This window comes from Scyliorhinus torazame, chromosome 8 (genome assembly GCF_047496885.1).
Source record: "Scyliorhinus torazame isolate Kashiwa2021f chromosome 8, sScyTor2.1, whole genome shotgun sequence".
Taxonomy (NCBI): Eukaryota; Metazoa; Chordata; class Chondrichthyes; order Carcharhiniformes; family Scyliorhinidae; genus Scyliorhinus; species Scyliorhinus torazame.
This window is the reverse complement of record NC_092714.1, coordinates 111,605,010-111,632,774: the sequence shown is the minus strand read 5'-3', so window position 1 is coordinate 111,632,774 and position 27,765 is coordinate 111,605,010. Positions and strand designations below refer to the sequence as shown.

The following is a 27,765-nucleotide window of genomic DNA, read 5'->3' as shown; positions in this document are numbered from 1 at the left end:
GCAGTCGTTACTCAGAATTAGAGAATAACATAAGAGGGATGTCATTCAGCCCATCACATCCGTGTCAGAAAAGAGCGATCCAGGCTAACCCCGCTTTTCACCTCTTGGTGCAATATTATTATTATTGTGCCTAGAATGAGAGGAGAAACTCCTTCTGAATAAATGATAATAATTTGACATCTTCTGTAATATTCGAGGGAATTGACTGGAGCATACTTTAAATGCGAAATAGTAACAGGGCGATTTGGGAAATAGTTTGTTGAATTTTGGCTATATTGTATTTCGGTATTGTCTTTAACCTGCCACAAGAGGGCAGCAAGCAACGACACCAGGATGGTGAGCTCAGGCATGTTTCACCATGTGATTACTTGGTTCTCTGATTCTCTCTGCTCATTGCCCTGATTGACACCTTTACAGCTCTGCCTTACTAAGTTTGGATCAAGAAGCAAAGAACACATGCAAGTAACGAGAATGTAAAACAAAGCAGAATAGGAAGGTAGGTGAGAAAAACAGAATCGCCATGATTTATCTGGGCAAACCTATGCATCTTTTATGGTATTCTCAATAAAAACTGGAACCACCATGTCAAGGGTGGCCAATATTTACTATTGGCCTTCCACTTGCTTATAATAAATCCTATAAATAGTGCATAGCTTTACTTTACAGCTAGCGATTTGCGCATGCTTTGCGTGCAGTAATTGGGATTATTTACAAAATGTGCTAAACCCTGTTGAGTGACAATGAATAGATTTCAGCATACTGAGGTCTCAATCCAACCAGAGAAAAAAAAAAGACATTGCTGTTGAACAACTGGACATTGATGGGAGGATCAGCTAATAGTTATGGACTAATTTAAGGTATATGCAGCTTCCATTTAATAGTAGTATTGTAAGCAACGAGGAGTCCTGAAAAGGAGAGTCAAAAGTAGTTTATTTCCTCCTCACAGCTGGAATGCGGAGGAGCCCGTCCTCTACGAGCTCCATGGGCCGATCAATCAGGTCCTTCCCATGGGTCTCGTGCGGGTTTTAACATTCCTTCCCTCCAAAGTCCATCAGTCCCTCTGTTGTAGGGAGTGGAGGAGGTTGTCGTCTCTGCTTTGCCTGCAGTTGCACCTCTGGCTGTTGTGGGGCCGGGTCGGGGATTGTGTAGTGGCCGGGGACTGCCGTTTTTGCATTGATCACCGGGGGTGGGGGAGGGGTGGGGGGGGGGGGGGCAATCAGGGGCAACCATTCCCTCGCGATCCCATCGTCCCGGCACTGTGATGTCTGAGTCTCCATGTCGGATCCCGAATCTCCTACTTCACGCATCTCAGCGTTGGGGCCCCCAGTGGGTGATGTCCCCGGGCTTCCTTGTGCTGGGCCATCGGGGCTGGAAGATGGTTCCTCCGGTGGGGTATGTTCTAACCTTGGCTCCCTGCTCCAAACGTGGTCTAGGTGCTTCCGAGCCGTCCGTTTCCATGTTTTTATTGGGTAGCTTGCCGATTGAGTCTGTTTCACCGCGTTCCCTGGAATCCACCGGGCACCGTCTCCGAAGTTTGGGACGTATACTGCGTCCCCTGGTAGGAACCTTGTGTCTTGCGTATGCTTGTTTCAGTATTGCCACCCTTTTCTACTTTCCCACTAATATTGGGGAATGTTAGGCTAAGGCGGGTTCTAAGTCTCCGGCCCATCACCAATTCAGCCAGTGCTACTCCAGTCGTAACGGGTGGTGTGGTCCTATAGCTGAACAAAACGCATGTCAGCCTAACTTCCACGGATCCCGTGGCCTGATTCCTCATACCCTTCTTGAAAGTCTGCACTGCTCGTTCAGCAAGACTATTTAAGGAAGGGTGGTATAGGGCTGTCGGATGTGCATCATTGTTTGACTTCCTGAAGCATGCAAACTCTTCGCTAGTCAACGGGATACCATTGTCTGTGACTAATATCTCGAGGATGCGGTGGGTACTGAAGGAGAGTCTAAGTTTCTCGCTGGTGGCCTTTGAAGTGGTGGACGCCATTCAATGGACGTCTCGCCATTTGGAATTCACTATCAACAACATGGAGCCTTGAAACGGTCTGGCATGGAGGTGCACCCAAGGCCAGTCCAGCCATTCCCGTGGGTGGAGGGGTGTGACTGGCGGGAACTTCTGATGCTCCTGGCATGTGGTGCATTGTTGGGCCAGTCGCTCAATCTCCCATCCAGGCCTGGCCACCATACGTAGCTTCGGGCTAGCATTTTCACCTTTGACACCCCCGGATGTCCATTGTGTAGATCTTGGAGTATGGCCTGTCTGCTCTGGCTTGGGATCACATCGTGAGCCCTCTGAAGAGGATGCCTTCCTCCACGCTGATCTCTTGCTGCATAGTCTCAAAGACCCGCAGCTCCTTAGGCAGTTTCCTTTGCAGGCCCCCTGGAAGACAACATGATGTAACGTTGCCAACACTAAGTCCTTCTGCATCAAGCGCGTATTTGTGCAGCCGTGACCAGCAAGATATCCATAAAATTTAAGGTTGATACGACCTCGTCAGTTCCTGGTGGAGATTGGGTGTGTGTCTGTGTGTTGGGGGAGGGGAGTGAGGGGACGTTGTGTGTACAGGAGGGGAGAGGGGAGAGGAGAGGCGGAGCTGCCGGCTCACAGCGTCCTCATTTACCATCTACGTGCCCGGGCAATGCTCAAACGCATACTTGTACGTCGCTAACAATAGGGCCCATCGCGGTATCCGGGCAGATGCTATTGGTGGAATCGCTTCGTATTCTTTAAACAATCTGAGCAATTGCTTGTGGTGCAATATGATGATGAATTGACGCCCATACACATAGTGGTGAAATTTCTTCACCGTAAAAATGACGGCCAGTCCCTCTTTCTCAATCTGGGCATTGTTGCGCTCTGCAGCGGTCAAAGTCTGTGATGTTATAGGCTATCAGTCCCTCCTGTGGGTCGTTCATGCGGTGGGATATCACTGCCCCAATTCCGGATGGCGAGGCATAACAAGTAACCAAAAGGGGCTTTGAGGAGCCGTTAAGGATCAACAGCCCTGATGTTGACAACAGTGCTTCATCCAGGCAAAGGCGAATTCATCCGGCACTTTCCCTGCCCATTCTTGATGTTTCTTCAGTAGCGCGGCAGTGGTGCGAGGATGGGTGCCAGGTTAGGGATAAATTTCCCATAATAATTCACAAGTCCTAAGAACGACCGCAATTCCGTCATGTTCTCCGACATGGGGGTTTGTTTGATTGCACGCACTTTCTCCTCTACCGGGTGCAAGCCGTCTTGGTTGACATGATAGCCTGTACATCATCTCTTTGCCATAGAGAATGTATTTTCCTCTCTTAAGGCATTCGCTTGACTCGGAAAACCTGCGGAGGACTTCCTCCAAGTTGCTCAGATGCTCCTTTTTGGTGGCTCCGGTAACCAGGACATGGAGGATGTCCTTGGAGGATGTTCTCCATGACTCTCTAGAAAATAGCTCAAGTCGATGACACGCTAAATGGCAACCTTGTACATTCATAGAGGCCTTTGTGGGTGTTAATAGTCACAAATTGTCTGTAATCCGCTTCTAGTTCCAATTGGAAATACACGTGCCTCATATAAAGTTTAGGAAAAGAGTGTCCTCCTGTCAAATTTGCATAAAGGTCCTCTATTCATGACATCGGGTATCTATCCAAATGAGAGGTTTTGTTCACCATTAGATTGTAAACCCCTCACAGGCAGACGGTCTTGTCTGGTTTCAGCACCGGGGCTACAGGCGCTGCCCAATCTGCAAATTGTACTGGCCGGATGAGTCCTTGGCTTGCCAAGTCGTTGAGTTCATCCTTTACCTTTTTCAGCAATACACAGCAAACTGGGTTGGCCCTGACATCTTTAGTTCAGGGCCTACATGTATCTTGGCCATGGCACCTTTGACTTTACCCAGGCCTCCTTGAAAACTTCCGGGACTTCATGTCCAGGCAGTACCGGAGCAATAGGCCAGAAGGTGAAAGCATTGAGGGAGAACTAGGGAATGATGTGTTGGGTGTTCTGCATCACATACAGGTCACCAACACTTGAAGTAGTGCAACACTGTTTTATTAAAAGGTTAACTATATAAACAGACTTGAACTGTGGGTAAATACGATACTGGCCCTATTCCCTGTCATAATATACACCAGTATATCATGGTATACTGGTGTATATTATGACAGGGAATAGGGCCAGTATGGCTCAGAGGAAGAGCAGACAGGGAGATATTGCTGAAAACAGCGGGTCTGGTGGTCTGAAGTGCATATGTTTTAATGCAAGAAGTATTATGGGTAAGGCAGATGAACTTAGAGTTTGGATTAGTACTTGGAACTATAATGTTGTTGCCATTACAGAGACCTGGTTGAGGCAAGGACAGGATTGGCAGCTAAACATTCCAGGATTTAGATGTTTCAGGCGGGATAGAGGGGGATGTAAAAGGGGTGGCGCAGTTGCGCTACTGGTTAGGGAGAATATCACATCTGTACTACGGGAGGACACCTCAGTGGGCAGCGAGGCGATATGGGTAGAGATCAGGAATAAGAAGGGTGCAGTCACAATGTTGGAGGTTCACTACAGGCCTTCACTACAGGCCTCCCAACAGCCAGCGGGAGATAGAGGAGCAGATAGGTAGACAGATTTTGGAAATGAGTAAAAACAACAGGGTTGTTGTGATGGGAGACTTCAACTTCCCCAATATTGACTGGGACTCACTTAGTGCTAGGGGCCTGGACGGGGCATAGTCTGTAAGGAGCATCCAGGAGGGCTTCTTAAAACAATATGTAGACAGTCCAACTATGGGAGAGGCTGTACTGGACCTGGTATTGGGGAATGAGCCTGGCCAGGTGGTAGAAGTTTCAGTAGGGGAGCATTTCGGGAACAGTGACCACAATTCAGTAAGTTTGAAAGTGCTGGTGGACTAGGATAAGAGTGGTCCTAGGGTGAATGTGCTAAATTGGGGGAAGGCTAATTATAACAGTATTAGGCGGGAACTGAAGAACCTAGATTGGGGGAGGATGTTTGAGGGTAAATCAACATCTGACATGTAGGAGGCTTTCAAATGTCAGATGAAAAGAATTCAGGACCGGCATGTTCCTCTGCAGAAGAAGGATAAATACGGCAAATTTCAGGAACCTTGGATAACGAGAGATACTGTAGGCCTCGTCAAAAAGAAAAAGGAGGCATTTATCAGGGCTAAAAGGCTGGGAACAGACGAAGCCTGTGTGGAATATAAGGAAAGTAGGAAGGAACTTAAGCAAGGAGTCAGGTGGACTAGAAGAGGTCACGAAAGATCATTGGCGAATAGGGTTAAGGAAAATTCCAAGGCTTTTTACACATACATAAAAAGCAAGAGGGTAGCCAGGGAAAGGGTTAGCCCACTGAAGGATAGGCAAGGGAATCTATGTGTGGAGCCAGAGGAAATGGGCGAGGTACTAAATGAATACTTTGCATCAGTATTCACCAAAGAGAAGGAATTGGTGGATGTTGAGTCTGGATAAGGGCGTGTAGATAGCCTGGGTCACATTGAGATCCAAAACGACGAGGTGTTGGGCATCTTGAAAAATATTAAGGTAGATAAATCCCCAGGGCTGGATTAGATCTACCCCAGAATACTGAAGGAGGCTACAGAGGAAATTGCTGAAGCCTTGACAGAAATCTTTGGATCCTCACTGTCTTCAGGTGATGTCCCAGAGGACTGGAGAATAGCCAATGTTGTTCCTTTGTTTAAGAAGGGTAGCAAGGATAATCCAGAGAACTACAGGCCGGTGAGCCTTACGTCAGTGGTAGGGAAATTACTGGAGAGAATTCTTCGAGACAGGATCTACTCCCATTAGGAAGCAAATTGACGTATTAGTGAGAGGCAGCATGGTTTTGTGAAGGGGAGGTTGTGTCTCACTAACTTGATAGAGTTTTTCTAAGAGGTCACAAAGATGATTGATGCAGGTAGGGTAGTGGATGTTGTCTATATGGACTTCAGTAAGGCCTTTGACAAGGTCCCTCATGGTAGACTGGTACAAAAGGTGAAGTCACACGGGATCAGGGGTGAGTTGGCAAGGTGGATACAGAACTGGCTAGGTCATAGAAGGCAGAGAGTAGCAATGGAAGGGTGCTTTTCTAATTGGAGGGCTGTGACTAGTGGTGTTCTGCAGGGTTCATTGCTGGGACCTTTGCTGTTCGTAGTATATATAAATGATTTGGAGGAAAATGTAACTGGTCTGATTAGTAAGTTTACAGATGACACAAAGGTTGGTGGAATTGCGGATAACGATGAGGACTGTCAGAGGATACATCAGGATTTAGATTGTTTGGAGACTTGGGTGGAGAGATGGCAGATGGAGTTTAATCCGGACAAATGTGAGGTAATGCATTTTAGAAGGTCTAATGCAGGTAGGGAATATACAGTGAATGGTAGAACCCTCAAAAGTATTGAAAGTCAGAGAGATCTAGGTGTACAGGTCCACAGGTCACTGAAAGGGGCAACACAGGTGGAGAAGGTAGTCAAAAAGGCATACGGCATGCTTGCCTTCATTGGCCGGGGCATTGAGTATAAGAATTGGCAAGTCATGTTGTAGCTGTATAGAACCTTAGTTAGGCCACACTTGGAGTATAGTGTTCAATTCTGGTCGCCACACTATCAGAAGGATGTGGAGGCTTTAGAGAGGGTGCAGAAGAGATTTACCAGGATGTTGCCTGGTATGGAGGGCATTAGCTATGAGGAGCGGTTGAATAAACTCGGTTTGTTCTCACTGGAACGACGGAGGTTGAGGGGCGACCTGATAAAGGTCTACAAAATTATGAGGGGCATAGACAGAGTGGATAGTCAGAGGCTTTTTCCCAGGGTAGAGGGGTCAATTACTAGGGGGCATAGGTTTAAGGTGCGAGGGGTGCATACACTCGTCCTCGTTGGGCTGCTCTAGGTGGTGGGTCCTGGCTCTAGGCGGGCGCCTCCCTTGACCTGGGTGACGCGCTTGTTGGCTGACCTGGTGTTGCTGGCTCCTGCGGTTTCTCCGGTCACTGGTGCAGTACCTCTGTGTGTCCTCCTCTGGTGGTTCTGGGCAGATGTCTCACCTGGCTGCATGGGCCCTCGGCCAATTGGCCTGGCCCCAACGATGTTCAGGCAAGAGTGGAGTCCCACTCCTAGAGGACACCACTCGTTTGAATGGGGGGGCGTCCTACACTAAACACCTCCACCCTCGATGTATCCTGGAGATCTTGGACTCCTTTCTCCATGCTTTCCCATGAGAGGGAGTTCTCGATGGCCCCTTTTAGGTCCAATGATGGCTCAGCAAGCAATTTCCGCTGGGTTGCCATGTTGTTCACGCCACATACAAGTAGCATCACGGGTAGGGATGGCCCAGAGTCGCAGTGTCCTTCCATTTGCATAATCGTGCCAGGATCTCAACAGAGACTCCCCCGGGATTCTCTCGGCCGTAGTAAATCGGTATCTTTGGACAACGGCCGATGACTTGGGGTCGTCGTGGTTAGTCATGAATCCCACCGATTCCTCAAACATCTTGGAGTCTGGGGCTGCAGGGCAGGTTAGGCTCTTTGTGATGCTGAAAGTGGGGCCGTTCACAGGCGGTCAAAAGAATCACCTCCTGGCGGCCTTCCCCAGTAATAGCGTCCGCCCTGAAGAAATAGCACATTCGCTCCGCGTACTGAGCCCAGTCTTCTACATTTGCATCAATCATGTTGAATCTGCGGAAAAGCAGCATTTTTGAAGCAGTGCAATACTTGCTCCTTTTGCGTTGAGAAATAGCTATGGTCTGAGTTGGCAGCAGAGTCGCCTGTAGTTCCATTTTACCCTCATTGCCAATATTGTCGTCAATGAGGAGTCCAGAAAAGGTTAGTCCAAAGTAGTTTATTTCCTACTCACAGCTAGAAAATACAGCAACTAAGCAACAGCCCAAGTCCCAGCTGGGATCACCCTGAGATGCAGGCCAATTCCTAGGCCTCTCAGCGGGGGAGCATTTACTCCACGAGCCCTTTGGGGAGATCAATCGGGTCATCTCCATGGATCTCACAGGGTTTATAATGAGGAGGAATGTTTTGGTAGTTGAAGCCATTGGTTTAGAAATCAACAATTCTCCGAGGCATATTGTAGACAAATTGCAGATGTGCACTGGGCTGGATTCCTGGTTTGCCACCTGCAAGGGGCAAAGGCAAATCACTGCAGTACCTTGCCAAGCATAGCCCTTGACCAAAACATGGAAGTCCATGGTTGCCAGCCCCCTCTTAGGGCATAGTACCTGAAGAAAGAGGGAGAGAGAGGGAGAGTGGGCTGAAGCACCTTGAGCAGGCCTAAGAATATTTACACAAGAATAACTTGCAGCTGCATAGCACCTTCAGCATAGAAACATGTCCTGAGGTGCTTTGCAGAGATGTGGGGAAAATACAATCCTCAGCCGAAAAAGGAAATATTAAAACTTTGGGCTTTTCAGGGGAATGTTAAAGAAGGGAAAATGAGGAGGTATTAGACCATAACACTTTCAGACATAGGAGCAGAATTAGGCTGTTCAGCCCATCGAGTCTGCTCCGCCATTCAATCATGGCTGATATTTTTCTCATCCCCATTCTCCTGCCTTTTCCCCATAACCCCTGACCCCCTTATTAATCAAGAACCTATCTATCTCCAACTTAAAGGTACCCAGTGATTTGGCCTTCTACAGATTCACCACCTCTAGCGGAAGAAATTCCTCCTCATCACAGTTTTAAAGGATCGTCCCTTCAGTCTGAGATTGTGTCCCCTGCTTCTAGTTTTTCCTACTAGTGGAAACATCCTCTCCACATCGACTCCACCTCGGCCTCTCAGCATCTTGTAAGTTTCAATAAGATCCCCCCTCATCCTTCTAAACTCCAATGAGTACAGACGCAGAGTACAACCGTTCCTCATACGACAAGCTCTTCATTCCAGGGATCATCCTTGTGAACCTCCTTTGGACCCTTTCCAAGGTCAGCACATCTCGGAGCGGCTGCAGGGCATTCTGGAGGGGGAGGGTGAACAGCCAGCTGTCGTGGTGCATATAGGCACCAACGATATAGGTAAAAAACGGGATGAGGTCCTACAAGCTGAATTTAGGGAGTTAGGAGTTAAACTAAAAAGTAGGACCTCAAAGGTAGTAATCTCAGGATTGCTACCAGTGCCACGTGAAAGTCAGAGTAGGAATGACAGGATAGCTAGGATGAATACATGGCTTGAGAGATGGTGCAAGAGGGAGGGTTTCAAATTCCTGGGACATTGGGACCGGTTCTGGGGGAGGTGGGACCTGTACAAATCGGACGGTCTGCATCTGGGTGGGACCGGAACCAATGTTCTCGGGGGTGTGTTTGCTAGTGCAGTTGGGGAGGGTTTAAACTAATGTGGCAGGGGGATGGGTACCGATGTAGGAAGTCAGTGGGGACGGAAACAAAAGGCAGGAAGGGAGAGTGTGTAAAGCATGACCAGAGAAAGCAGGGCAAAGAGCAAGGAAAGTCTACATTAAACTGCATTTATTTCAATGCAAGGGGCCTGACGGGCAAAGCGGATGAACTCAGGGCATGGATGGGCACATGGGACTGGGATATTATAGCTATGACTGAAACATGGCTAAGGGAGGGGCAGGACTGGCAGCTCAATGTTCCGGGGTACAGATGCTATAGAAAGGATAGAACAGGAGGTAAGAGAGGAGGGGGAGTGGCGTTTTTGATTAGGGAGAACATTACGGCAGTACTTAGAGGGGATATATCCAAGGGTTCGCCCACTGAGTCTATATGGGTGGAACTGAAAAATAAGAAGGGAGAGATCACCTTGATAGGACTGTACTACAGGCCCCCAAATAGTCAGCGGGAAATTGAGGAGCAAATATGTAAGGAGATTACAGATAGCTGCAAGAAAAATAGGGTGGTAATAGTAGGGGACTTTAACTTTCCCAACATTGACTGGGACAGCCATAGCATTAGGGGCTTGGATGGAGGGAAATTTGTTGAGTGTATTCAGGAGGAATTTCTCATTCAGTATGTGGATGGACCGACTAGAGAGGGGGCAAAACTTGACCTTGTCTTGGGAAATTAGGAAGGGCAAGTGACAGACGTGTTAGTGAGCGATCACTTTGGGACAAGTGACCATAACTCCATTAGTTTTAAGATAGCTATGGAGAATGATAGGTCTGGCCCAAGAGTTAAAATTCTTAATTGGGGCAAGGCAAATTTTGATGGTATCAGACAGGAACTTTCAGAGGTAGATTGGGGGAGACTGTTGGCAGGCAAAGGGATTGCTGGTAAATGGGAGGCTTTTAAAAATGTGTTAACCAGGGTGCAGGGTAAGCACATTCCCTTTAGAGTGAAGGGCAAGGCTGGTAGAAGTAGGGAACCCTGGATGACTTGAGATATTGAGACTCTGGTCAAAAAGAAGAAGGAGGCATATGACGTACATAAACAACTGGGATCAAGTGGATCCCTTGAAGAGTATAGAGATTGTCGAAATAGAGTTAAGAGGGAAATCAGGAGGGCAAAAAGGGGACATGAAATTGCTTTGGCAAATAATGCAAAGGAGAATCCAAAGAGATTCTACAGATACATAAAGGGGAAAAGAGTAACTAGGGACAGAGTAGGGCCTCTTAAGGATCAACAAGGACATCTATGTGCAGAGCCACAAGAGTTGGGTGAGATCCTGAATGAATATTTCTCATCGGTATTCACGGTGGAGAAAGGCATTGATGTTAGGAAACTAAGGGAAATAAATAGTGATGTCTTGAGAAGTGTGCATATTACAGAGGAGGAGGTGCTAGAACTCTTAAAGCGCATCAAGGTAGATAAATCCCCGGGACCTGATGAAATGTATCCCAGGGTGTTGTGGGAGGCTAGGGAGGAAATTGCGGGTCCCCTAACAGAGATATTTGAATCATCGGCAGCCACAGATGAGGTGCCTGAAGATTGGAGAGTGGCGAATGTTGTGCCCTTGTTTAAGTAGGGCAGCAGGGAAAAGCCTGGGAACTACAGACCGGTGAGCCTAACGTCTGTAGTAGGTACGTTGCTAGAAGGTATTCTGAGAGACAGGATCTACAAGCATTTAGAGAGACAAGGACTGATTCGGGGCAGTCAGCATGGCTTTGTCCATGGAAAATCATGTCTCACAAATTTGATTGAGTTTTTTGAGGGGGTGACCAAGAAGGTAGATGAGGGCAGTGCAGTAGACGTTGCCTACATGGACTTTAGCAAAGCCTTTGACAAGGTACCGCATGGTAGGTTGTTGCAGAAGGTTAAAGCTCACGGGATCCAGGGTGAGGTTGCCAATTGGATTCAAAATTGGCTGGACGACAGAAGACAGAGGGTGGTTGTAGAGGGTTGTTTTTCAAACTGGAGGCCTGTGACCAGTGGTGTGCCTCAGGGATCGGTGCTGGGTCCACTGTTATTTGTGATTTATATTAATGATTTGGATGAGAATTTAGGAGGCATGGTTAGTAAGTTTGCAGATGACACCAAGATTGGTGGCACAGTGGATAGTGAAGAAGGTTATCTAGGATTGCAACGGGATCTTGATCAATTAGGCCAATGGGCCAACGAATGGCAGATGGAGTTTAATTTAGATAAATGTGAGGTGATGCATTTTGGCAGATCGAATCAGGCCAGGACCTACTCAGTTAATGGTATGGCGTTGGGGAGAGTTATAGAACAAAAAGATCTAGGAGTACAGGTTCATAGCTCCTTGAAGGTGGAGTCGCAGGTGGACAGGGTGGTGAAGAAGGCATTCGGCATGCTTGGTTTCATTGGTCAGAACATTGAATACAGGAGTTGGGACGTCTTGTTGAAGTTGTACAAGACATTGGTACGGCCACACTTGGAATACTGTGTGCAGTTCTGGTCACCCTATTATAGAAAGGATAGTATTAAATTAGAAAGAGTGCAGAAAAGATTTACTAGGATGTTGCCGGGTCTTGATGGTTTGAGTTATAAGGAGAGGCTGGATAGACTGGGACTTTTTTCCCTGGAGCGTAGGAGGCTTAGGGGTGATCTTATAGAGGTCTATAAAATAATGAGGGGCATAGATAAGGTAGATAGTCAACATCTTTTCCCAAAGGTAGGGGAGTCTAAAACTAGAGGGCATAGGTTTAAGGTGAGAGGGGAGAGTTTCAGAAGGGCCCAGAGGGGCAATTTCTTCACTCAGAGGGTAGTGAGTGTCTGGAATGGGCTGCCAGAGGTAGTAGTAGAGGCGGGTACAATTGTGTCTTTTAAAAAGCATTTAGATAGTTACATGGGTAAGATGGGTATAGAGGGTTATGGGCCAAGTGCGGGCAACTGGGACTAGCTTAATGGTAAAAACTGGGCGGCATGGACTGGTTGGGCCGAAGGGCCTGTTTCCATGCTGTAAACTTCTATGATTCTATGATTCTTCCTTAGATACAGGGCCCAAAACTGCTCGCAATACTCCAATTGGTGTCTGACGAGAGCCTTATACAGCCTCGGAAGTACGTCCCTGCTCTTGCATTCTAGCCCTCTTGACATGAATGCTAACATTGCATTTGCCTTCCTAACTGCCAACTGAACTTGCACGTTAGCCTTTACAGAATCTTGAACTAGGACTCTTAAGTCCCTTTGTGCTTCTGATTTCCAAAGCCTTTTCCCAAGAGTGGACATGAAATAGAGGGTACAATGAAAGGGGATGTTGAATCAGCACTTAGGGCCAGAGAACTTTAAAGGTCAGGGGAGGTGTTGCGTTTTAGTGGAGTGCTGAGGACAGATGAGAATGTTAAGTTGATGTATTGAGGATCTGAGAATCATTGGATGTCAATCAGTCTGGTGATGATTGTCACACAAGACTTTGTGTCGGATAAGGTATGGAAAAGAGTGCTCTAATGGTTTTGAAGAGTTGAATAAAGGATGCCCCATGTGTAGGTGGCAACGGTATGGGTGAGGATTTCAACTGCAGATAGGTGAAAGCAGTTGTTTCTTGTATGAGAGAGGATATGAGGTTTCAAACTTAGCTCTGTGTTGGACAGGAAACCAGGGACGTGATCTAATAGCCACCTTGCGCCGGGTGAGAATCTGCGCGAGCCGGTTAGATGGCAGGAGAGGCTGAGATCGGCATCCGCGCTGGGTGCCGGAACGTGGCGAGAAACCAATTATCACCAACTCAGGCCAATCTCCATCCCATTAATGGGAGGGGCTCCAAATCTAAAGGCCTCCCGTGACCTAACCAGCTCCCCAGCGAGCGGTCATGCGGGCGCCCTTTAGCACACCAATTTAAAAACGTGAAGCTAACAAAATGGTTGCTGTGGGTCTACCACCCTATCCAGATTCTCCTTCCGCTAGATAGGGTGGTAGACCCGAAGGAGATGAGTAGCCATCTTGTAAATCGGACAGTCAGCCCGGGCACTGGGCTGCTGCCCCAATGCTCGGGGCGGTGGGTGAGCCCCCAGGGGGACAGGCCCGGCGGGAGAGTCTGATCAATTGGCATTTGTGGAATAGGGTTCCAAATTTCTACCATCCTTTGTGTGTAGAAGTATTTCCTAATACAATTGCTGAAAGATCTGTCTCTCATTCTTCGACCATGCCCCTTGTCCGAGACTGCCCAACCCTGCGGAAACATTTCCTCTTTACCCTCTCGGTTCCCCTTCATTGCTTGAACAATTTTAATGAATCACTCCTTAATATTCTGAATTCCAGGGAGTGCAATGTTATTTTGTGTAATGGCTCCTGATAATTTAACCCTTGCAGTCAGGTATCATCTGGTAAAACTACGCTGCACTCCTCCAAGACTCATGTACCCTGGCGCACGGACATATTCACAGTATTCCAGTTGTGGTTTAACCAGGGTTTTTGTACAGCTGAAACATGAATTCTGCCCTCATGCATTCTAGTCCTCTAAATGTAAAAGCCTGCATTCTTTTTGATTATTTTCTCCAGCTGTTCATGAATCTTAATGATTGGTGTGCCTGGATTTCCTGATCAGTTTCTCATCAGCTGAAAATTTTCAAGGTGTTCAGTCACTCTATCTTCAATTAAAATCGCCGTTCAAGTGTTAGGAAATAGAGATAGTCATGTAAGTTGTATTTGTGTTTGTGGGTGTCAGGAATGGGCTGTATCTTTAAGTTTAATTTATATTTCCGTACTTGTGTGTTAAGAAAGGGATTGTGGTTTCAATTCAAAATGTTGCCTGTAAGTCTGATGCTTTGTCTGTATAACCTCCGCTTTTGGGCAGCACGGTAGCATAGTGGTTAGCATTGTGGGTTCACAGCGCCACGGTCCCAGGTTCGATTCCCTGCTGGGTCACTGTCTGCGCAGAGTCTGCATGTTCTCCCCGTGTCTGCGTGGGTTTCCTCCGGGTCCTCCGGTTTCCTCCAACAGTCCAAAGACGTGCAGGTTAGATGGATTGACCATGATAAATTGCCCTTAGCATCCAAAAAGGTTAGGATAGGTTATTGGGTTAAGGGGATAGGGTTGAAGTGAGGGCTTAAGTGGGTTGGTGCAGACTCAATGGGCCGAATGGCTTCCTTCTGCACTGTGTGTTCTATGTTCTAAGTTCTGTGACCCTTTCTTATGACCCTTGAAGTAGTTTTGGGGTTAAAAAATCAAAGTAGAACAAAAACCGTGCTGCTGTTTAGCAAATTGGGTATTTGAGAAAGACCCACAGATAATCAAGGGGAGAGATTTTCCATTTGGGAGACTATGGGCGGGATTCTCCGTCGACTGACACTGAAATCAGGAAACACGATGGGGTGGGGAATTTGGCGTCACCTGAAAATTGAACTTGGCGCCGGGCGCCAAATGGAATGCCATGCTTCGGTCCCTTGACTGTGGCGTGAATGTGTTCTATGGCGCATGCCGGTGTGGGAATGCAAATTGTACAGTAAAGGTCGTTGGCATATCATTAACGGGCCCGATCCGGCATTATCAGGGCTTCAGCGATACTCCGCCTCCGTCAGGAGGAATTACCAATGGCGAGGTTCACTTGTGGTATTTCAAATTGGGAAACGGGCGTCATCGCTGCTGAAGGAGAAGAGGGGATACAAACTGTGTCCACCATCAGGGACTTATGGTGGCGGCTATGGTGTGAGTGGTCGCACATTTGATGGCTCCCGATCATGGTGGAATGTGCAGACATTTTCCCCGGCTAACGGGTGGATTTGCTGATTAAAAAAGGTGCAGGAGGGATGGTAAAAGAGAGTGTCCCACTGGTGGATGGATTTGTGGACCAGAAGTGGCCGAAAAAGAATGGAACAGTTGGGGATAGCTGGAGTTGTGCCTGCGACACAGGTGAAGATGGACCTGCCCTCTCAATGGTCACGCAACTGGTGGACTTTCTCAGTGAGAAGTTCACCCAGCAGCGGAAGGAGAATCTGGCTAGGGTGGTAGACCCGATAAAGGTGGGAGACAAGGCTGGAGGCCCAGAACCAGGCGATCCAAAAGGTGGAAGAGACGGTGAGATGGTTCTTGGACAAGGAACGGATCCTGAGGCAGACGAGGAGCTGTACCTGGGAGGGTAAGGAGATGCATGTATACCAGGACCTGGGTGCAGAGTTGGCTAAGAGGAGAGTGGACTTCAACAAAGTGAAGGTGGCCCTCTTCAAGTAGGGGGTGAAGTTTGGCATGTTGGACCCGGCATGCCTGTGGGTGACCTATAAGGGTTGGGGGCTATACTTTGGGATGCCTGAGGAGGCGATGGAATATGTCAGGGACAATGAACTGGAAGGAGATAGAGGACACTAAACTTTAGAGGGGATGCTCACTTTCTGTTCCTTTGGGGTTTGTTTGGGTTATTTTTGCATTGTGTTTGGGGCCATTGCTCTGTGTTTGTTCTTGGTGGGGGATGGTGTGTTGCTCTTTTCTTTGTGTTTGGTGGGTGTTGTTAAGTTTGCACCAGTATAATGTTTGAGCAGGGGGTGGAGGGGAATCAGTGGGGGTTAGGATGCTAGGTGCCATGGGCAGGGGCTACCAGGCTAGCTGGGCGGGCTAGTTCACGGAAGCGCAGTGGGGGCTGAGCGGGTGGTAAGTGTGTTGATGGAGGCTGGGATGTTATTTTGTGGTGGGGGGGCAGGGGGGGAAACTGCTGACAAGGGAGGGGTTTCTAAGATGTGGTATGGGGAGAGTCGATGATGGTGGGCGCCCGAGGGAGGGCCTGAGGAGGTGCGGGACGCGGACAGGAGGCTGGCCCAGGCGGGGCTATGGTTGATTGTCAGTGGGGTGCAGGGGCGGGGTGCCCCCGACCAGGCTGATCACATGGAATGTGCGAGGGTTGAATGGGCCGGTCAAGAAGGCCCGTGTGTTCGCACATTTAAAGAGTCTAAAGGCGGACGTAGCTCTGTTCCAGGATGAGCAGCATAGTAGCACAGTTGCTTCACAGCTCCAGGGTCCCAGGTTTGATTCCTGGCTTGGATCATTGTCTGTGGAGTTTGCACTTTCTCCCCGTATCTGCGTGGGTTTCCTCCGGGTGCTCCGGTTTCCTCCCACAGTCCAAAGTGCAGGTTAGGTGGATTGGTCATGCTAAATTGCCGTTAGTGTTCAAAAAGGTTAGGTTGGGTTACGGGGATAAGGTAGAGTTGTAGGCTTTGGTAGGGTGCTCATTACAAGAGCTGGTGCAGACACAATGGGCCGAATGGCCTCCTTCTGCACTGTAAATTCTATGATTCTGTGAGGAGACACATCTGAAGATGGTGGATCAGACTAAGGTTGAGGAAAGGTTGGGTAGGGCAGGTATTCGATTTTGTATTAGGTTTTAAAACGAGGGTGGTGGCAATTTTGATGAATAAACGGGTGGTGTTTGAAGTAGGGAGTATAGTGGCTGAGCCTGGGGGAGATATGTGATGGTGAGTGGAAAATTGGAGGGGATGCTGGCGGTGCTGGTGAATATTTATGCTCCAAACTGGGGCGATGTGGAGTTTATGAGGCGGGTGTTGGAGAAGATCCCTGATCTGGACTCGCATCGGTTGATAATGGGAGGGTGGGGGATTTTAATACAGTTTTAGACCCAAGGTTCGATCGTTTGAGTTCGAGGTCGGGGAGGGTGTCGGCGGCAGCGAAGGAGCTGAGAGGGTTTATAGAGCACAATGGGGGGGGGTTAGATCCGTGGAAGTTTGGGAGGCTGAGGGCAAAGAAATTTAGTTTTTCTCGCGTGTGCACAGGGTGTCCTCTTGAATTGGCTTTTTTTGACTTGGATAGGATGCTGTTAGCAGGGGTGGTCGATGTGGAGTACTCAGCGAAAATGGTGTCAGATCATGCTCCGCATTTGGTGGACTTGCGGGTCAATAAGGGGGGGGGGCAGCTCCCGCAATGGAGGCTAGATGTGGGGCTTCTGTTGGATGAGGAGGTTTGTGAGCGGGTGAGGGAGTAAGTGGAGCTAAATGACACAGGAGAGGTTTCGGCGACCACGTTGTGGGAAGCATTGAAGGGGGTGGTGAGAGGAGAGGTTATCTCGAAATGGGCACACAGGAAGAAGGCGGAGCGAGTGGAGCTGGAAAGGCTAGTGGAGGAGATCCTGCAGGTGGACAGGAGGTTCTCAGAGGCCCCGGAGGCGGGCCTGTTGAAGGAGTGGCAGAAGCTGCAGATGGAGTTTGGGTTGTTATCCACGGGGAAGGTGGTTGGGCAGCTGAGGAGGGCGAGATGGGTGGGTTATGAATATGGTGAGAAGGTGAGCAGGATACTGGCGCAGCAGTTGAGAAACCAGGAGGCAGCGAGGGAGATCGGGAACGCAAGGGACGGGGACGATGGCGCGGTTTTGGACCCGGTGGGGGTGAATGGGGCGTTTAGCGATTTCTACAGTAGGCTGTATGAGTCGGAACCCCTAGTCGGGGTGGAGGGGATGAGCCGGTTTTTGGAGGGGTTGGAGTTCCCGAGGGTGGTAGCGAAACTGGTAGAGGGACTGGGTGCCCCCATCAGGGTGGTGGAGGGGCTGGAGGTGATGCAGTTGGGCAAGGGCCCAGACCGATATCCAGTGGAGGTTTATAAAATGTTCTCAGGGGTTTTGGGGCCCTTGCTAGTGAGGGCGCTTAACGAGGCGAGAGAGTGGAGGGTGCTACCCCCAACACTGTCGCAGGCCTCGATCTCTTTGATTTTGAAGCAGGATAAGGATCCGGAGCAGTGTGGGTGGTATAGGCCGATCTCACTGTTAAATGTGGATGCCAAGTTATTGGCCAAGATCTTGGCCTCGAGAATTGAGGACTGTGTGCCAGGGGTGATAGGGGAGGACCAGACGGGGCTCGTGAAGGGGAGGCATCTGGCGACTAATATCAGGAGGTTGCTAAATGTGATAATGATGCCACCCGAGTGATGAGAAGTGGAGGTGGTAGTCGCCATTGTCGCGGAGAAGGCCTTTGATTGTGTAAAGTGGGACTATTTGTTGGAGGTGCTGGGTTGGGTTTAGGCAGGGTTTTGTGGATTGGGTCTGGCTGCTGTATCAGGCACCGGTGGCGAGTGTGCGGACGAACCGGGTGAACTCGGACTATTTTAGGCTGCATTGGAGGATGAGGCAGGGATAACCTCCCCTCACCACCCCTTTCAATGCTTCCCACAACATGGTCGCGAAACCTCTCCTGTGTCATTTAGCTCCACTCTCCCCACTGCTTTTTGCCCTGGCTATAGAGCTGTTGGCGATGGCATTGATAACGTCGAGGGAATGGCAGGGAGTAGTCTGGGGTGGTGGGAGAGGGGCAGCACAGAGTCTTGCTTTTTGCGGACGATCTGTCCACATTTTGGACCCGTTGGGTGGTGTTGAGGGGATTTTAGGGATCTTGGAGGAATTTGGCCGGTTTTCGGGGTATAAATTGAACATGGGGAAGAGTGAGGTCTTTCCAATCCAGGCAAAGGGGCAGGAGAAGAGACTGGGGGAGATGCCTTTCAAGGTGGTGGGGGGAAAGTTTTCAACATTTGGGCATTAAGGTGGCGCTTGGGTGGCAGCAGCTACATAAGTTAAATCTGGCACGGTTGTGGAGCAGATGAGAGTGGACTTTAGAAGATGGGATATGCTCCCGCTGTCACTGGCGGGGAGGGTTCAGACGGTCAAGGTGACGGGCCCCCTGAGTTTCTTGTTTGGCTTTCAGAGCTTCCCAATCTTCATTCCCAAGGCGATTTTCAGGAAAGTGAATGCGGTGATCTCAGGGTTGTTGTGGGCGGGTAAAACCCCGCAGGTGAATAAGATGCTGCTGGAGAAGGGGGGATGGGGGAGGGGGGGGCGGTGATGCTGGCTCTCCTGAACTTCATAAATTACTATTGGGAGGCGAATATAACGGTTGTCAGGAAATGGATGGTGGGGTTGGGGTCGGTGTGGGAGCGGATTGGGGCAGCATCGTGTTAGGATACGAGTTTGGGGACACTGCTAACGGCGCCTCTGCCGTTCTCACCGACTGGGTACTCCACTAGCCCCGTAGTGGTGCCGGCCCTGAGGGTGTGGGGCCAGTGGCGGCAGTACGTGGGGCTGGAGGGGGCTTCGGTGTGAGCAGCAATATGTGGCAACCACTAGGGGGGGGGGGGGGATTGGGGTTTCTGGGGTGGCAGTGGGCGGGGATTGAGTGGTTTGGGGATTTGTTTATGGATGGGGGCTTTCCGTGTTTGGAAGAGTTAGAGGAGGAGTTTGAGCTGCCCGGTGGGAATGGGTTCTGCTACTTGCAGGTGAGTGACTTTGCGCAGAGGCAGGTATCGACTTTTCTGCACCTGCCGCCCCAGGGGCCACAGGTCAAGGTAGTGTCAAAAGCAGGAGTGGGGGAGGGGAAGGTATCGGAAATCTTTAAAGAGCTCATGGATTGGGAGGGAGTCCCGATAGGGGAGGTGAAGCGGACGTGGGAGGAAGAGTTGGGTTGGGAATTGGAGAGTGGGTTATGGGAGAAAGCCCTGAGGCGTGTCAATGCGTCCTCGTCATGTGCTAGGCTTAGCCTTATGCAATTTAAGGTGGTCTACAAGGCACAAATGACTGTGGCCCAGATGAGCAGATTCTTTGAAGGGGTGGAGGACAGGTGTGGGCGGTATGGGGTGGGCTAGCGAATCGAGTCCATATGTATTGGCCTTGTCAGTTTAGGGGATTCTGGCAGGGATTTGCCGACGTCATGTCAAAGGTGTTAAAGGTAAGGGTGGTTCCGAGTCCAGAGGTGGCGGTTTTTGGTGTGTCAGAAGACCCGGAAGTCCGATGTCTTGACCTTTGCCTCCCTGGTAGCCCGGAAACGGATCTAGTTAGCATGGGGGGACTCTTTGCCCCCAAAGGCGGGGGTGTGGGTTAGTGACATAGCCGGGTATCTCAGACTTGAGAAGATCAAGTTCGCCCTGAGGGGATCGATGTTAGGGTTCGCCCGGAGGTGGCAGCCGTTTATCGACTTCTTTGGGGAAAATTAAGCTGTCAGCATTGGGGGAGGGGGGGGGGGGGATTAAAAGGAGAGGCATGGGGAGTTGGGTAAGGTGGTGACAGATTGGTGGGGAGTTGTGGTTGGGGAGTTGTTTATGTAAGCCATGTTGGCTGGGTTTTGTTGTTTGTTTGGTGTGTGGTTGCTTATTCTGTTAAAATTTATAATATAAATGCGGCAATAAAATATTTTTCGAAAACAGTGTTCACCATCGCTATAGTGTGCTGCCACTTTTGCTGCTGGCCGGGGGGGCATCTGCCAGGGGCGGGGGGGGGGGGAGTAGCGGGGGTGGCTATGACCCCCACAGGGATCCCTGTAATAGGGGAACTCCTGTGGGGGTGTCCCTTATTACAGGGGTCCCTGTGGGGGGGTCTCCCTATTATAAGGGTCCCCGGGAGGAGTGTCGGCTCACCCCTGTACTTGGGGTTGGGGTGGGACAGCCAGGCAATCCGGTGTTGGTTGCTGCTGTGCGGTGTGGGACGCGGGTGGGTGTTCATGGCTGGTTTGCGTTGCGGAGGGGTGTGTGGATTCGGATGGTCTAGCATTGTGACCCTGGAATGGTGGACCTTGCGATGAGCCAAAGGGGTGACGGTTGCCCCCTTGGCCCACTGCGAGGTCCACCACATCAGGTTCATGATTGGAGAGATCACAAGTGAACGTCGCCCATGTGATTCCCGGCTGCGAGGACAGGTGAATCGCTGGAGGGCGGAGCATGGGGCACTGGACCCGCTGGAGATGCAACCAGGTTATTATGACCCATTTGCATTTTATTTCCATGCTCCCGCTGGCATGCAAAGTGGAACTCATTCATGCTGCCAGCGGGGTGTCAGAGCATGGGGTTTGGGTCGGTGTCCGGAGCTAATCCCAATTTTTGCCTCAAAGCCCTATTGTCTGTCCAATCGGGAATGCATTCTTGGCTTCCTGGGGATGGAGAAACCTGCCCAAGGTGAGCCAGAAGAAAAAAAGCATTCTCCAGAAAGTGCCAGAACAGGAAGGGGACAAAGAGCAAGTCCCAAACTAAAGAAGGAGGTTTCAAAAACCAGGGAGGGCCAGGAAAAGGTCCCAAGATCACACCTTAAGTCAAGGAACAAATACAGGGATCCTATTCAGTGAAGTTAAGTAAGGAGCTGAGGAGAAGGCTCCAAATTAAAGAGAGAAATCTGTTGAGAGCAGACTTAAAGCAAATTAGACCCGCAAGAAGCCAAAAGATCAGAGGAAACAACCAAAGGTTGATAACTGTGAAGTAATAGTATTCATTGATATGGCTGAATATCTGTGAGATTGCGTGGAAAGTGAAGCTTGGATGCATGTGGCGATCCAGGAGAGAGGAACATCAGAAGGAGGTGGAACCTTGCTGCAGATGTCCAAGTGAAAGCATGGTTTTGGAGGAAATTCCAAGGTGAGTTCTTCGAGAGTGGAAATTGGAAACCTTCGTGTGTAAGACAGGGGGCTGGATTCTCCGCCCCACTACATCACATTTCTGCCCCGACCTGCCGGCGGGATTCTCCGTTACGCCGGCCGGTCAATGGGGTTTCCCATTTGTAGCGCACAATGACTTACGAGAGAGACGAATAGAGATGAAGTCGATGAGGCTTTATTAAGCGTGACTTGTTCCCCGCAGTTCAGCAACAGACTGGAGCGGCGGGGAGAAGCCCGGGTTCTTATACTCCGCCTTCAGGGTGGAGCTAGGGATCAACAGCCAACCAGGACCCGGGATCTGTCAGCCAATAGCATCACGGCTTCACAGTCCCACATGACCCCTCATACATACTACCACATTCACCCCTTGTTAAAAATGAACCCGGCGGGGTGTTTGTTCGCATGGTGGTAGGGGTTTACAAGGCTGGTCCTGGGAGGAAATTTTTTTTGGCATGTCATTACAATCTTAGCCCCACACTGGGCTATGTACAAGGTTTGTGAACTATTTACAATATTCGTAAGAGGAAAAGAACATTTTTGTTACAGTCCAACAACATTCTTGTGTTACACTGATGCCACGAGTCGAGCGGGCGGTCTGGTCTTCCTTGTCGATCGCCTCAGCCCCGGTGGTGGTGCAGGTGCTTGTTCCAGCGTTGTCGTCTCCGGGAGCGTTTCGGTGTCTGTTTCTGTTTCACTCCTGGTCGGACACGGGAGGAGGACCGATCCTCCCGGGAAGGGGGCGGTCGCGGGGTGCGCCGGTGGCAGGGAGGGGATGATCGGTGTCGGGGGGGGGTGTGCGTGTTGCCGGCGGGCGCCAGGTCTCGCAGGGAGACGGTGTCCTGTCGGCCGTCGGGGTACGCCACGTAGGCGTACTGTGGGTTCGCGTGGAGGAGGTGAACTCTCTCGACCAACGGGTCCGACTTGTGCGCCCGCACATGTTTCCGGAGCAAGATGGGTCCTGGGCCGCCAGCCAGGTCGGCAGCGACGTTCCGGAGGAGGACTTCCTGGGGAAGACAAGGAGGCGTCGTGAGGCGTTTGGTTAGCAGTGGTACACAGCAGCGACCGGATGGAGTGGAGAGCGTCCGGGAGGACCTCCTGCCACCGTGAAACTGGGAGATCCCTGGACCGTAGGGCCAGTAGGACGGTCTTCCAGACCGTGCCGTTCTCCCTCTCTACTTGCCCGTTCCCCCGGGGGTTGTAGCTGGTCGTCCTGCTCGAGGCTATACCCTTGCTGAGCATGAACTGGCGCAGCTCGTCACTCATGAAGGAGGACCCCCTGTCGCTATGGATATATGCGGGGCAACCGAACAGTGTGAATATGGTGCTAAGGGCTTTAATGACTGTGGCCGCTGTCATGTCAGGGCAGGGGATGGCGAAAGGGAAACGGGTGTACTCGTCCACCACGTTCAGGAAGTATGTGTTGCGGTCGGTGGAGGGGAGGGGCCCTTTGAAATCCAGACTGAGGCGTTCAAAGGGGCGGGAAGCCCTTGATCAGGTGCGCTCTATCCGGCCTGAAAAAGTGCGGTTTGCACTCTGCGCAGATGTGGCAGTTCCTGGTGACTGTACGGACCGCCTCCACAGAGTAGGGGAGGTTGCAGGACTTTATAAAATGGTAGAACCGAGTGACCCCCGGGTGGCAGAGGTCCTCGTGGAGGGCTTGGAGACGGTCTATTTGTGCGTTGGCACATGTGCCGCGGGATAGGGCATCGGACGGCTCGTTCAGCTTTCCGGGACGGTACAAGATCTCGTAGTTGAAGGTAGAGAGCTCGATCCTCCACCTTAAGATCTTGTCGTTTTTAATTTTGCCCCGCTGTGCATTATCGAACATGAAGGCTACCGACCATTGGTCAGTGAGGAGAGTGAATCTCCTGCCGCCCAGGTAATGCCTCCAATGTCGCACAGCTTCCACTATGGCTTGGGCTTCCTTTTCCACTGAGGAGTGGCGGATTTCTGAGGCGTGGAGGGTTCGGGAGAAGGAGGCCACGGGTCTGCCCGCTTGGTTAAGGGTGGCCACTAGAGCTACGTCGGAGGCGTCGCTCTCGACCTGGAAGGGGAGGGACTCGTCGATGGCGCGCATCGTGGCCTTTGCGATATCCGCTTTGATGCGACTGAAGGCCTGGCGAGCCTCTGTCGACAGGGGTAAGGTAGTGGTCTGTATGAGCGGGCGGGCCTTGTCTGCATACTGGGGGACCCACTGGGCGTAATATGAAAAGAACCCCAGGCAGCGTTTCAGGGCTTTGGAGCAGTGGGGGAGGGGAAATTCCATGAGGGGGCGCATGCGTTCGGGGTCGGGGCCTATTATCCCATTTCGCACTACGTATCCCAGGATGGCCAGCCGGTTTGTGCTAAAGACGCACTTTTCCTCGTTGTATGTGAGGTTCAAGGCGTTAGCGGTCTGGAGGAATTTTTGGAGGTTGGCGTCGTGGTCCTGCTGATCGTGGCCGCAGATGGTTACGTTGTCGAGATACGGGAACGTGGCCTGCAACCCGTGTTGATCAACCATTCAGTCCATCTCCCGTTGGAAGACCGAGACCCCGTTTGTGACGTCAAATGGGACCCTTAGGAAGTGGTATAGCCGCCCGTCTGCCTCGAAGGCTGTGTACTTGCGGTCACCTGGGCAGATGGGGAGCTGGTGGTAGGCGTACTTGAGGTCCACGGTGGAGAAAACCTTATATTGGGCAATCCGATTGACCATGTCGGATATGCGGGGGAGAGGGTACGCATCTAGCTGTGTGTACCTGTTGATGGTCTGGCTATAGTCTATGACCATCCTTTGCTTCTCCCCAGTCTTTACTACTACCACCTGTGCTCTCCAGGGACTATTGCTGGCCTGGATTATGCCTTCCTTCAGCAACCGCTGGACTTCGGACCGAATAAATATCCGGTCCTGGGCGCTGTACCGTCTGCTCCTAGTGGCGACGGACTTGCAATCCGGGGTGAGGTTTGCAAACAAGGATGGCGGTTCAACTTTGAGGGTTGCGAGGCCGCAGATAGTGAGTGGGGGTATTGGGCCGCCGAATTGAAACGTTAGTCTCTGCAGGTTGCACTGGAAGTCTAATCCCAGTAATGTGGGCGCGCAGAGTTGGGGAAGGACGTAGAGCCTGTAGTTTTTAAACTCCCTCCCTTGCACCGTTAGGGTCACTATGCAGAACCCTTTGATCTCTACGGAGTGAGATCCTGCAGCTAGGGAAATCTTTTGCGTACTGGGACGGATGGTCAAAAAACAGCGTCTTACCGTGTCGGGGTGGATGAAGCTTTCGGTGCTCCCGGAGTCGATCAGGCATGGTGTCTCGTGTCCGTTGATCAGCACCGTTGTTGTCGTCGTCTGGAGCGTCCGGGGCCGTGCTTGATCCAGCGTCACCGAGGCCAGTCGTGGTCGTAGTGTCTCAGCGTCTTCTTCGGACCCCGTGGAGCCGTCGATGCTGGGGTCCTTTGTTGTCACCCAAGATGGCGGTGTCCATGAATCGCACGCGGCCGGGGGTGGACAAAATGGCCGCCCCCATGCATCGCACATGGCTGGGGGTCACAAGATGGCGGCGCCCATCCTCCCCTCGTGATGGCCGGGACCCAAAATGGCGGCGCCCGCGGGTCGCACATGGGGCGCTGGGGGGGTTGGGGAGCGTTTGGGATGCGCTGGGCTCTTTCTTCTCCGGGGACAGCGGCGACCCCCCGGGACCGGCACACAGCCGCGAAATGGCCCTTTTTGCCGCAGCTCTTGCAGATCGCTGCGCGGGCCGGGCAGCGCTGCCGGGGGTGTCTCGCCTGCCCGCAGAAATAGCAGCGGGCCCCCCCGGGATGATCTGGCATCTTAACCGCGCAAGCCTGTGAGGGAGGGGGGGGGGGGTTTGTCGCGACGGGGGTCCACGGAGCCCAAGGGGCTGCCGCACGGTCGGGGCCGTAGGTGCGGGCATTTTGTGAGGCCACATCTAGGGAAGCTGCGATGGCCCGTGCCTCTGAGAGTCCTAGCGACTCTTTTTCTAAAAGTCTTTGGCGGATTTGGGGAGAGTTCATACCTGCCACAAACGCATCACAAATTAACATGTCCATGTGTTCAGTCGCGTTTACCGGCGGGCAGCCGCAGCCCCGTCCCAAAATTAGCAGCGCGGCATAGAACTCCTCTAACGATTCTCCGGGACTTTGCCGTCACGTTGCGAGTTGGTAGCATGCGTAGACCTGGTTCACGGGGTGAACGTAGATGCTCTTCAGTGCTGCGAGCGCCGTCGGGAAATCCTCTGCGTCTTCTATGAGAGGGTAAATTTCCGGGCTTACCCTTGAGTGCAGGACCTGCAGTTTCTGGTCTTCTGTGATCCGGCCGGGGGCTGTTCGGAGGTAGCCTTCGAAACAAGCTTGCCAGTGTTTAAAAACTGCTGCTGAGTTCACTGCGTGGGGGCTGATCCGCAGGCATTCCGGGGCCTGAGCTCCATAGTCCTTTAAGTCACGCTTAATAAATTGTAGCGCACAATGACTTACGAGAGAGACGAATAGAGATGAAGTCGATGAGGCTTTATTAAGCGTGACTTGTTCCCCGCAGTTCAGCAACAGACTGGAGCGGCGGGGAGAAGCCCGGGTTCTTATACTCCGCCTTCAGGGCGGAGCTAGGGGTCAACAGCCAACCAGGACCCGGGATCTGTCAGCCAATAGCATCACGGCTTCACAGTCCCACATGACCCCTAATACATACTACCACACCATTGTGGGGCAGCCCCATGCCGTCGGGAAACACCCGGGTGCCGGCAAACGAAGAATCACGCCGGCGGAGAATCCCGCCCAGAGTTTGTGTGAGACCGGTTGGTTCACAGTGTGACAAGAGTTCTGGGGGAGCTGATGAGAAATCTGTAGAAGTTGTTTTGGGTGGCACTTGGTTTCAACGTGTGCTGTGTAAACAATGACTGTGTACTTACCGTGAACATCAGATCGATTTTGTAGCTTGTGCTACACTCATATTTAAAATTTATTCATGGATGTGGGCGTCGTTGGCCGGGCCAGCATTTATTGGCCATCCCTGAGGGCACTTAAGAGTCAACCACATTGCTGTGGATCTGGAATCACATGAAGGCCAGACCCGGTCAGAATGAAAGATTTCCTTCCCTAAAGAGCATTAGTGAGCCAGGTGGGTTTTTACGGGTATCGACGATGGTTTCATGGTCATCATTAGACTTTTAATTCCCGATATTTATTGAATTCAGATTTCACCATCTGCCATGGTGGGATTCGAACCCGGGTCGCCAGAGCATGGCTCTGGGTCTCTGGATCGCTAGTCCAGCGACAATTCCACTATGCCATGCCTCCTCATGAATATTTGGATTTGGATTGGATTTGTTTATTGTTACGTGTACCAAGGTACAGTGAAAAGTATTGTTCTGCGTACAGTCCAGACAGATCATTCTATACATTCCATATTCCATACATGGAAAAAACATAGGGCATACACAAATACACAATGTAGATACATAGAGACAGGCATCGGGTGAAGCATACAGGAGTGTAGCACTACTCAGTAGAGAAGGCGTGTGAAGAGATCAGATCAGTCCACAAGAGGGTCATTTAGGAGTCTGGTAATAGTGGGGAAAAAGCTCTTTTTGAACCTGTACATATCTGTAAAGATGTAGTTGTGGGCGAATGAGTAGTGTACTATTGTTCATCTCTTGTTTATTCAATCTTTTATTCTTTTGTTGAAATTTCATAAGCCGTCTCTGTGACTTTTCGGCGGCACCCTTCACCTTTCAAAACAAAATGTCAAACCAGGTTCCACCTTGGGATCTGACTTGTCCTGTAGTACCCTGAGTTCCTCAGGGTAGTGTCCTCGGTACAACCATTTTCAGCTGCTTCATCAATGACCTTCCTTTGCCCATGAGGTCAGAAGTGGGGCTGTTCGTTGATGAATGTACTACTCACGACTCATCAGAAACTGTATCAGACTATATTCAAATGCATCATGGCCTGAACAGTATTCGGGCTTGGGCTGACAAGTAGCAAATAACATTCAAGCCACACAAGTGCCAGGCAATGACCATCTCCAAGAAGAGAGAATTTGGCCAATGCCCCTTGACATTCAATGGCATTACCACC

The 27,765-nt window shown here is 50.7% G+C and overlaps 1 protein-coding gene across 1 annotated transcript in view; it reads left to right on the top strand.

The window, feature by feature from the left end:
- The first annotated feature begins 477 nt into the window (after nucleotides 1-477).
- map3k7cl (map3k7 C-terminal like) overlaps nucleotides 478-27,765 on the top strand; it is a 203,827-nt gene continuing 176,539 nt past the window's right edge. Inside the window, exon 1 of the mRNA XM_072514027.1 lies at nucleotides 478-496. The gene's annotated coding sequence lies outside the window, so the exon portion shown is untranslated. The remainder of the gene's footprint in view (nucleotides 497-27,765) is intronic.